The sequence below is a fragment of the Spinacia oleracea genome, chromosome 4 (genome assembly GCF_020520425.1).
Source record: "Spinacia oleracea cultivar Varoflay chromosome 4, BTI_SOV_V1, whole genome shotgun sequence".
Taxonomy (NCBI): domain Eukaryota; kingdom Viridiplantae; phylum Streptophyta; class Magnoliopsida; order Caryophyllales; family Amaranthaceae; genus Spinacia; species Spinacia oleracea.
This window is the reverse complement of record NC_079490.1, coordinates 62,530,316-62,538,717: the sequence shown is the minus strand read 5'-3', so window position 1 is coordinate 62,538,717 and position 8,402 is coordinate 62,530,316. Positions and strand designations below refer to the sequence as shown.

General features: G+C 40.5%; 1 non-coding gene across 1 annotated transcript; it reads left to right on the top strand.

The window, feature by feature from the left end:
- Positions 1–1,343: 1,343 nt before the first annotated feature.
- LOC130460439 (small nucleolar RNA R71) lies at positions 1,344–1,449 on the top strand. Its single transcript, XR_008920309.1, has one exon. It is a non-coding gene; the product is annotated as a small nucleolar RNA R71 (small nucleolar RNA).
- Positions 1,450–8,402: the final 6,953 nt, after the last annotated feature.

Below are 8,402 nucleotides of genomic sequence, written 5' to 3'. Positions count from 1 at the left end.
TCCAACTTGTGTCTTGTAAATCTTTGAGGAAAGGGGAGTTTAGGAATGGGGAGAGGTAAAAGAGTAGCCTCCATTAGCTTCAAAACATCAATCACATTATTATTGGGGGACTCGACTTCTACAACATCATCATCCTTTGACTCAACCTCCTTTGGTTCTCCCCCTTATACTTTAAGACATCGCTTGACTTAACACCATTGTTTAAAATCTTCCCACTCCTAGTCACAATAGCATACATTTGCTTTGGTGGGGCTTGACCTTGAGGTGGGATACTCGTATGAACTTGACTCTCTTTAATGGTGTTAGCCAGTTGGGCAAGTTGGTATCAATAATTTTAAGTGAGTATTGGATTGCTTAAATCCATCCTCAAATTCCACATTCTTCTGTTCTTGCGCCCCCACAAAAGACTCCATAAGAGCTTCAAGATTAGACTTGGGAGAGGGGAGTGGTGGAGGCGCATTGTTAAATCTGGATGAAGTAGGAGGAACATGATTGCCAAAAAATTTAGGTCCATTCAATCCGGGAGGAGGTAATTGGTTGCCATAACCTTGTCCCGGATTCCCTTGATAACCCCCACTAGAGTTGGAATATAACCTCCTTGGTTATAGTGAGGTTAATTACCATAACCATAGGGTTGGCCATAGGAAGCTTCGCCTTGATAGACTTGCCCCCTATAGTTACCCCGAGTTTGTTAATCAAAACCACCACCTTGGCCTTGGTAGGTTTATCCTTGATAAGCATTGGCATTATTAGGGGTACTTCTAGGACTTTGTTGAGCATCATACCTAGCATTTAGGGGTCCATCATATCTAGTTGTCACATTCAAGGAATTGGCATACTCAATATCAAAATCATTCTCATAAGAGGAGGCATACGCAACATAAAACACATTATGCAATAAAGGGAACATATTAGGGAAGTTATCATGACCACCACAAACATCACAATATGTTGCATATGGAGGCATTTTGTTGTAGGCACTTACCTTGCCCTTCACTTTGGTTAGAAGGGTGTCCGACGGAGGAGGAATCGTCGATGGAGATGGTGGTTGGGACGGGCCTTTCACAAGCTTCTCAAGTCTTGAGATAAGTTGTTCGATTATGTTGGCTTGTTCTAGAGTGTAAGCCGACCCTTTACCATCTTCATTGCGGCCCCTACCTTCGTTGGTGTAGTTCATTGTTCTTACGTGCTATGCTTGATAGTTTTGCACGACATCCTCCATGATCTCCTCTATTTGGTCCTTCGTCCTATTCATGATTGGACCCCCCGCTCCCACATCAAGACTTTTCTTGGAAGCCGGGCTAAGTCCCAAGTAGTAGGTTTGTAAGAGGAGCCACTTTTAGATCCCATGCTGTGGGCACTCCCTTCTATTCTCTTTAAATCGGTCCCATGCCTCGAACAATGATTCATCTCTCTTTTGTTCAAATGATTGGATTTTCTTTCTATATTCGTCGGTTTTTCCATGGGAGTAAAACTTTCTTAGAAAAGCACTTGTGACTTTGTTCCATGTCTTGAGGGAGTTTGGCTTGACCTCCTTTTCAATCCAATCACTCGCCCTCCCAAGTAATGAAAACCGGAACAACTTAAGGCGAACATATTCCAAAGTGACACCGTTATGCTTGATCGTGTCGCAATAATGTTCGAATTGCTTAAGATGCTCATGGAGTGACTCATTAGCCTTGCCACAAAAGGGGTGGCTTTGCACTAGAGAAATCAATTCCTGCCGGATTTCAAAATTGTTGGCATTCGTGATTGGAGGTTCAATACAGCTAGTGGCTTTGAAGGCCCCCGGAATACCCAAATTCTTGGCTGGTTGTGCCATGTCTTCACTAGTAGGACTTGAAGGAACTTGTTTGGGTGGACTCACTCTTAAAACTGCGAACCTATTGTTGCTAAAAGAACGAGTTCGTATCCTTCAACGTCCTTTCTAACTCGTTATCAAGAGGATAGAGAGGTCAATGGCGAGTCCGGCCTCGATCTTGCATACAACAACTCGAAGAAAACTGTTAGCGATGACAATTAAAACTAAAAACAAGAACTTAAGTGGTTAACCTAGACTCGATAATAAATCTAAACTCAAAAATCAACAACCGTTCCCCGGCAACGGCGCCATTTTGATAAAGGGATTTTCTCGTCATTATACGATAACCACCTAATCAAACAATATTTATAAAACCACCTAAACAAACCAACTATATTGATTATAGTGGAAAGCGTAAGGGTCGTCCCAAGAGAACGGTGAGATTGAGTTCAAAAAATTCAAGCTAGCTTAGAAATGAAAAGGAAATAGAATCGTGACAAGCTAACAATACTTAAACTTATTAACGAGAGATATAGAATGGAAATAACTAGGGAATTGGGGATTCGATTAGGATTCACTAGGATAAGGCGAAAGGTTCATGTAACAATGTAAAGAGATGATAAAAAGGGGGAAACCTCTCCTATGGTGTTCACCACCTTTTTGATAGAATACACTTAGTCCACTAATCTTAATGGAGATCTTTCGCATAACCACAAGACTAGACAAACTCACAATTTCAATTAGTTTAGCCCATATTCCTATGCTAATCCTCAATCTCTTGAGAAACTAGCATGAGACATTCCTATCAACCAACTAGAAATAGCATTTACAACTACAAATCTAGCAAGACATGAAAATCCTAATTACCAATTCACAATTCACAATTTAATCACAACATTATCATGAATTCCTCACTAAATATCCCAATTACTACCCAAACTTCACCCCTACCCCTAGCAATGAATTACTTGAAGGAAATAATGCCCTTGGTCCAAGTATGCATTCTATGTTAAGTCTAATAAATGCGGTTCAGTATTAATTAACAAGTTAATAATTCAGTGAGATCAAGTGAGCTGAATGCCTAGCTAGAGGCCGCTTCAGTTCAAGTGGAATTAATGATATTAATCCACAGCTTACTCTTGACTGAACCCGTAGGGTCACACAAATAGTACGTAAACGGATCAAGTATTTAATGGCATTAAATACTCTATCTATGGATATTCGGAACCGACGGATCTTGGTTTCAGTGGGAGCTGAGATCGTCACAGGCAAGAAATGAATACTCCGGAAACGATGATATTGCCGGAAACGGAAATATGGATCGTATCGGAAATATAAATATTATCCAAATCGTAGATGTTGCCGGAAACGGAAACATGGTACGTATCGGAAAATATTATCGGAAATGGAAATATTACCAGAATCGGAAATATTGCCGGAAACGGAAATATTGTCAGAATCGGAAATATTACCGGAATCGGAAAATAATTCCGGAAACGGAAATATTAAATATTTGTTCGAAACGGAAATTAATTCCGGAATCGGAAATGTTAAATATTGTTCGTATCGGAAATGAATTCCGGAATCGGAAATTTAATCGGAAGCGTATCGTACGAATAAGCATCGGACGAGGCCTGCCGGACGAGGCCCAGCACGAAGCCAGGCCATCGCCCAGCAAGCCAAGCGCGCCGCACAAACAGCCACGCCAGGCCCAGCGCAAGGCCAGGCCCAGCAGGCCGTGGCAGCGCGCACAGCGCGCGCAGCGCGCGCGGGAGCTGCGTGGGCTTGCAGCTCGCGCAGGCCTCGCTGCGTGGGCTGCTGCTCGTGCGCACGCATGGGCGGCCCATCGTGGCTGCCGTGTGTGCGTGTGTAAGTGTTTGTGTTCGTGCACGTTTCCTAAAACGTGCAGAGTTCGGTTAATGATTAAATTCCTAATTCTATTTGATAAATTAATTAAATTAGAGTTCTTGTAGAATTCTAGGTTTAATTAATTTGTATCTGAATAGGATTCCAATTCCCTTTCCATACCCCTATAAATATGTGGCCTGGGTTCACAATTTATAACGAGTTTAAAAAGTATTCAAAGTGAGTTTTTGAGAGAAAAATTCAGCCACACATCTTGCTCAAAAGTGCCGAAAATTCTAGTACCTTAAGGGCGATTCTAGTTGGTCAATCTTAAGGCGGATCCGGACGTGCTGTGGACTATCTACGGAGGGACGACACTTGGAGTCCTAAAGACTTGTTCTTGTTCGGTTCGGGCGCAGCTAGGGAGGGCACGCAACAAAGAGTATGCATCTAAATTATGCTATATGATTTGAAGGAAATAATGCCCTTGGTCCAAGTATGCATTCTATGTTAAGTCTAATAAATGCGGTTCAGTATTAATTAACAAGTTAATAATTCAGTGAGATCAAGTGAGCTGAATGCCTAGCTAGAGGCCGCTTCAGTTCAAGTGGAATTAATGATATTAATCCACAGCTTACTCTTGACTGAACCCGTAGGGTCACACAAATAGTACGTAAACGGATCAAGTATTTAATGGCATTAAATACTCCATCTATGAATATTCGGAACCGACGGATCTTGGTTTCAGTGGGAGCTAAGATCGTCACAGGCAAGAAATGAATACTCCGGAAACGATGATATTGCCGGAAACGGAAATATGGATCGTATCGGAAATATGAATATTATCCAAGTCGTAGATGTTGCCGGAAACGGAAACATGGTACGTATCGGAAAATATTATTGGAAATGGAAATATTACCAGAATCGGAAATATTGCCGGAAACGGAAATATTGTCAGAATCGGAAATATTACCGGAATCGGAAAATAATTCCGGAAACGGAAATATTAAATATTTGTTCGAAACGGAAATTAATTCCGGAATCGGAAATATTGAATATTGTTCGTATCGGAAATAGATTCCGGAAATGGAAATTTAATCGGAAGCGTATCGTACGAATTAGCATCGGACGAGGCCTGCCGGACGAAGGCCCAGCACGAAGCCAGGCCATCGCCCAGCAAGCACGCACGCCACAGCCCAGCGCGCACAAGGCCGCACATGCGTGGGCCGTGCTGCGCGGGCTGCTGCTCGCACGCGCATGGGCAGCCCTTGTGGCTGCCGTGTGTGTGTGAGTTTCAGCTCATGCGAGATTCCTGAATCTGCAAGAGTCAGTGTATGATTAAATGTCTATTCCTATTGGATAAATTGATTGAGTAGAATTCGTGTAGAATTCTAATTCCAATTAATTCGCATCCTACTAGGATTACGATTCCTTTTCCATAACTCTATAAATAAAGGCCTAGGGCTCATAATTTATACACAAGTTTTCAAGTATTCAAAAGTGAGTTTTTGAGAGAAAATCAAACACACATCTTGCTCAAAAGTGCCGAATTTTCTGAGTACCTTAAGGGCGATTCTAGTTGGTCAATCTTAAGGCGGATCCGGACGTGCTGTGGACTTTCTACGGAGGGACGACACTTGGAGTCCTAAAAGACTTGTTCTTGTTCGGTTCGGGCGCAGCTAGGGAAGGCACGCAACAAAGAGTATGCATCTAATTATGCTATATGATTATGTGTAAATAATATGTTTCCTGGGTTAATGGTTGTTTCCGCATGATCTATGTAATTGTCATATGTATCATAACCTAACAGTGGTATCACGAGCCCCTTATTATTTTCATAATCTAAATTGCATGAACATGGTTAAATATTACAAATTTGCAAGAATTAAAAGGGGTGATTAATTTTCGTAATTGTTAATTAATTGCAAATTGCGTTTATTTAATTATATGTACGCAGTTTTTCGGCAGTTTCTTCATTACTCATCCGAATTGAGTGATTTTTGTGTCAATTCCGCATGTAAAAGGCATTCTAAAATTTTGACAAAAATAGTATTTTTCTGCCGAACCCAGAATTCTCAAATTCGAAGCCTAACTATGACTTTTCGAAGGTTTTAGTTTTTCGGATGCAAAATTTCGTAAATTTAAGATGTTAAATTAAATATTTGCGATTCCTGTTGATAAATCTTGAATTTTTGATTGACCTACTGCATATGTTTAACAAGTTTGAATGCCTAGTCTTGTTAATTATGCAATCTAATTTGTAATTATGATTAATTTGTTGAAAATTAGAATAATTTAGAATTAATTTGATTTTCATAATTAATTGTAATTTAATTAGAAACCTATGATTAAAAAACCACCATAAAAATTGTAAATTTATGATAAATTTTAAATTTTTATGACCTAGACTTGAATCCATATCAATCGGAAATCAATTGGATAATAAATTTTCGATTTTTTCGCCCTAAAATTATGAAATTAATAATATTTATTAATTTGTCATTAATTTTAAATATAAATTTTAAATTTTTATGCGATTCGTTCAAATAACTTGCACGCACGAAGCAATGGACGCTTCGTGTTACCCTTAAGGGGTGTTGTATAATGCGGGCATGCGACGACGAGCAAGGGAGCTCGTCGCCCGTGCGGCACGAATGCAATGAGCAAGGGCGTAGTGCACGAACGCAAGGCAGCAGCCCTGCCTTGTGTCGTGTGCCACGAGCAATGAACGGATGGGCATGGGCGAGGGGCGAGCCAAGGCAGTCGCGTGTGGGCAGCAAGCGAGCTGCGCCACAGCGCGCGCTGCCTCGCATAACAGCGCGCAGCCTCGTGCGCAGCGAGCGCAAGCTCGCGTGCCACGAGCGCTGCGCACAGCATCACTCGCGCGCACCAGCGAGCGATCTCGCGCGCCAGCGAGCGATGGCTCGCGCGCACCAGCGAGCGATGGCTCGCGCGCGCGCAGCGAGCGATCTCGCGCGCCAGCGAGCGATGGCTCACGCGCACCAGCGAGCGATGCAGCGCCCCAGCGAGCGATGGCTCGCGCGCACCAGCGAGCGATCTCGCGCACCAGCGAGCGCGGTAACGCGCGCGCGCTGCGAGCGATAGCTCGCGTGCGGTGGGCGCTGTGCGGAGGCTTGCGTATGGGACAGCAGCAGCTATGCAACGAGCGCATGGGCTGCGCGCACATGGCCAGCAATGGCTGTGTGCGTACAGCCCATGGGCGTGCAACGCGTAGGGTGTTTGCGTTTCGATTAGATCGTTTTGAATGTTTAATTTGAAAATTTCAGTTCACGTAATTTTAATTAATTTTAAAATTAATAATTTGAATTAATTTCTTGGATTTTAATTTTGAATATTATAATTATAATAAATGGAATTTATTCTAATTATTTTACTAAAATTAAAATCATGAATTAATTTAAATGCGACTGAAATTAAATTAAATTTTGGATTCAATTATAAATTTATATGAGCTTTAAATTTTAATTAAATTTGTATGTTTCCGGTTAGACTAGAAATACAATTTTATGTTTAAAATTAGTAAAGCATATGAATTTATTGGTTTGAGTGGGAGCACTTTTTAGTCATAAACTCTTGATTAGGTCTACAAATCCTTAAGGTTAAAACAACTCGATTAGAATTAATAAGGACTGAATAATTGGTAGATTATTGGTGCCCTTGATTAATTGCTGCAAATGTTTACGTGATGCATAATGTGTTTAACTAACCAGCTATGTGGGCCATTCATGATAATGAATGGGTGAATGGTATATATTGTATATGTACTGTTTTGCAGGTTATGAAGTGACTAGTATGGCCCAAATAGGATAGAAAATATGGTCTGCGTACCATTAATTTGAATGTAATTGGTCTAAAGCACCAAAGTTGTTTTTCAATTCAAATATGGTCTGCGTACCATCAAATAGTTGTAATTAGTTATAACTTATCCTATTTGAAGAAAATGGTGCCTCCCACGGAGATTTTCAAGACGGACTTTGAAGTCAAAGCTTCAAGATGAAGTCGGGCCATACTAGATCACAAATATCTTATGCATGTTTTAAGTTATTTATTGCTTTAAATATGTCTTAAAATGCATGAGATCAAAAGCTTGATTATGTTGCATGATTAAGGATTTTAGTTCACTTAAAATCTAACCAACATAGTAAGAGCCTTAAGTTCCAAACTTAAAAATTGAGTTAAAAGGTGCCATGCCAAAATATACACTTGCTTGGATATCCTTTACATCAATCTAGTAATAGTTTTTCGCTCAGCGAGGTGTTACTTATTGGTCCTAAAGGGGCAAGGTACACAAATAATTGTGAGTACATGTTAGTTTTGGTGAAACTCAACGATATAAGTAAGGAGTCCTTTTATGTCGTGGCAAATTCGATAGGTTTACCTAATAAGTTCTTAGACGTACCTATCAACCAAGAATAGTTTCTAGACTATTAGCAAAAGGCTTTTGCTTACCTAAGATGTTCTAGGATTAAGTCGACAAACTGTGCTTAGTTCTTCAATGATTTTAGGATCTTGGAATCATTTTATTCACACCTGCCGGAACACATAACTTGAATAAAATGCTTAATAAACATTGAATTATGCATGAATGCTAGAATTTAAGTTTATTAAGAGAAACTGTGAATGGTTATTTATTTGTTTATTCTTTTCAATTGTAGTTTTAATATGGCAAACAACAATCAAAACATCATCATGGGTTCTGAGCTTATGGTCAAGCTGAACCTGACAAATTTTCTTG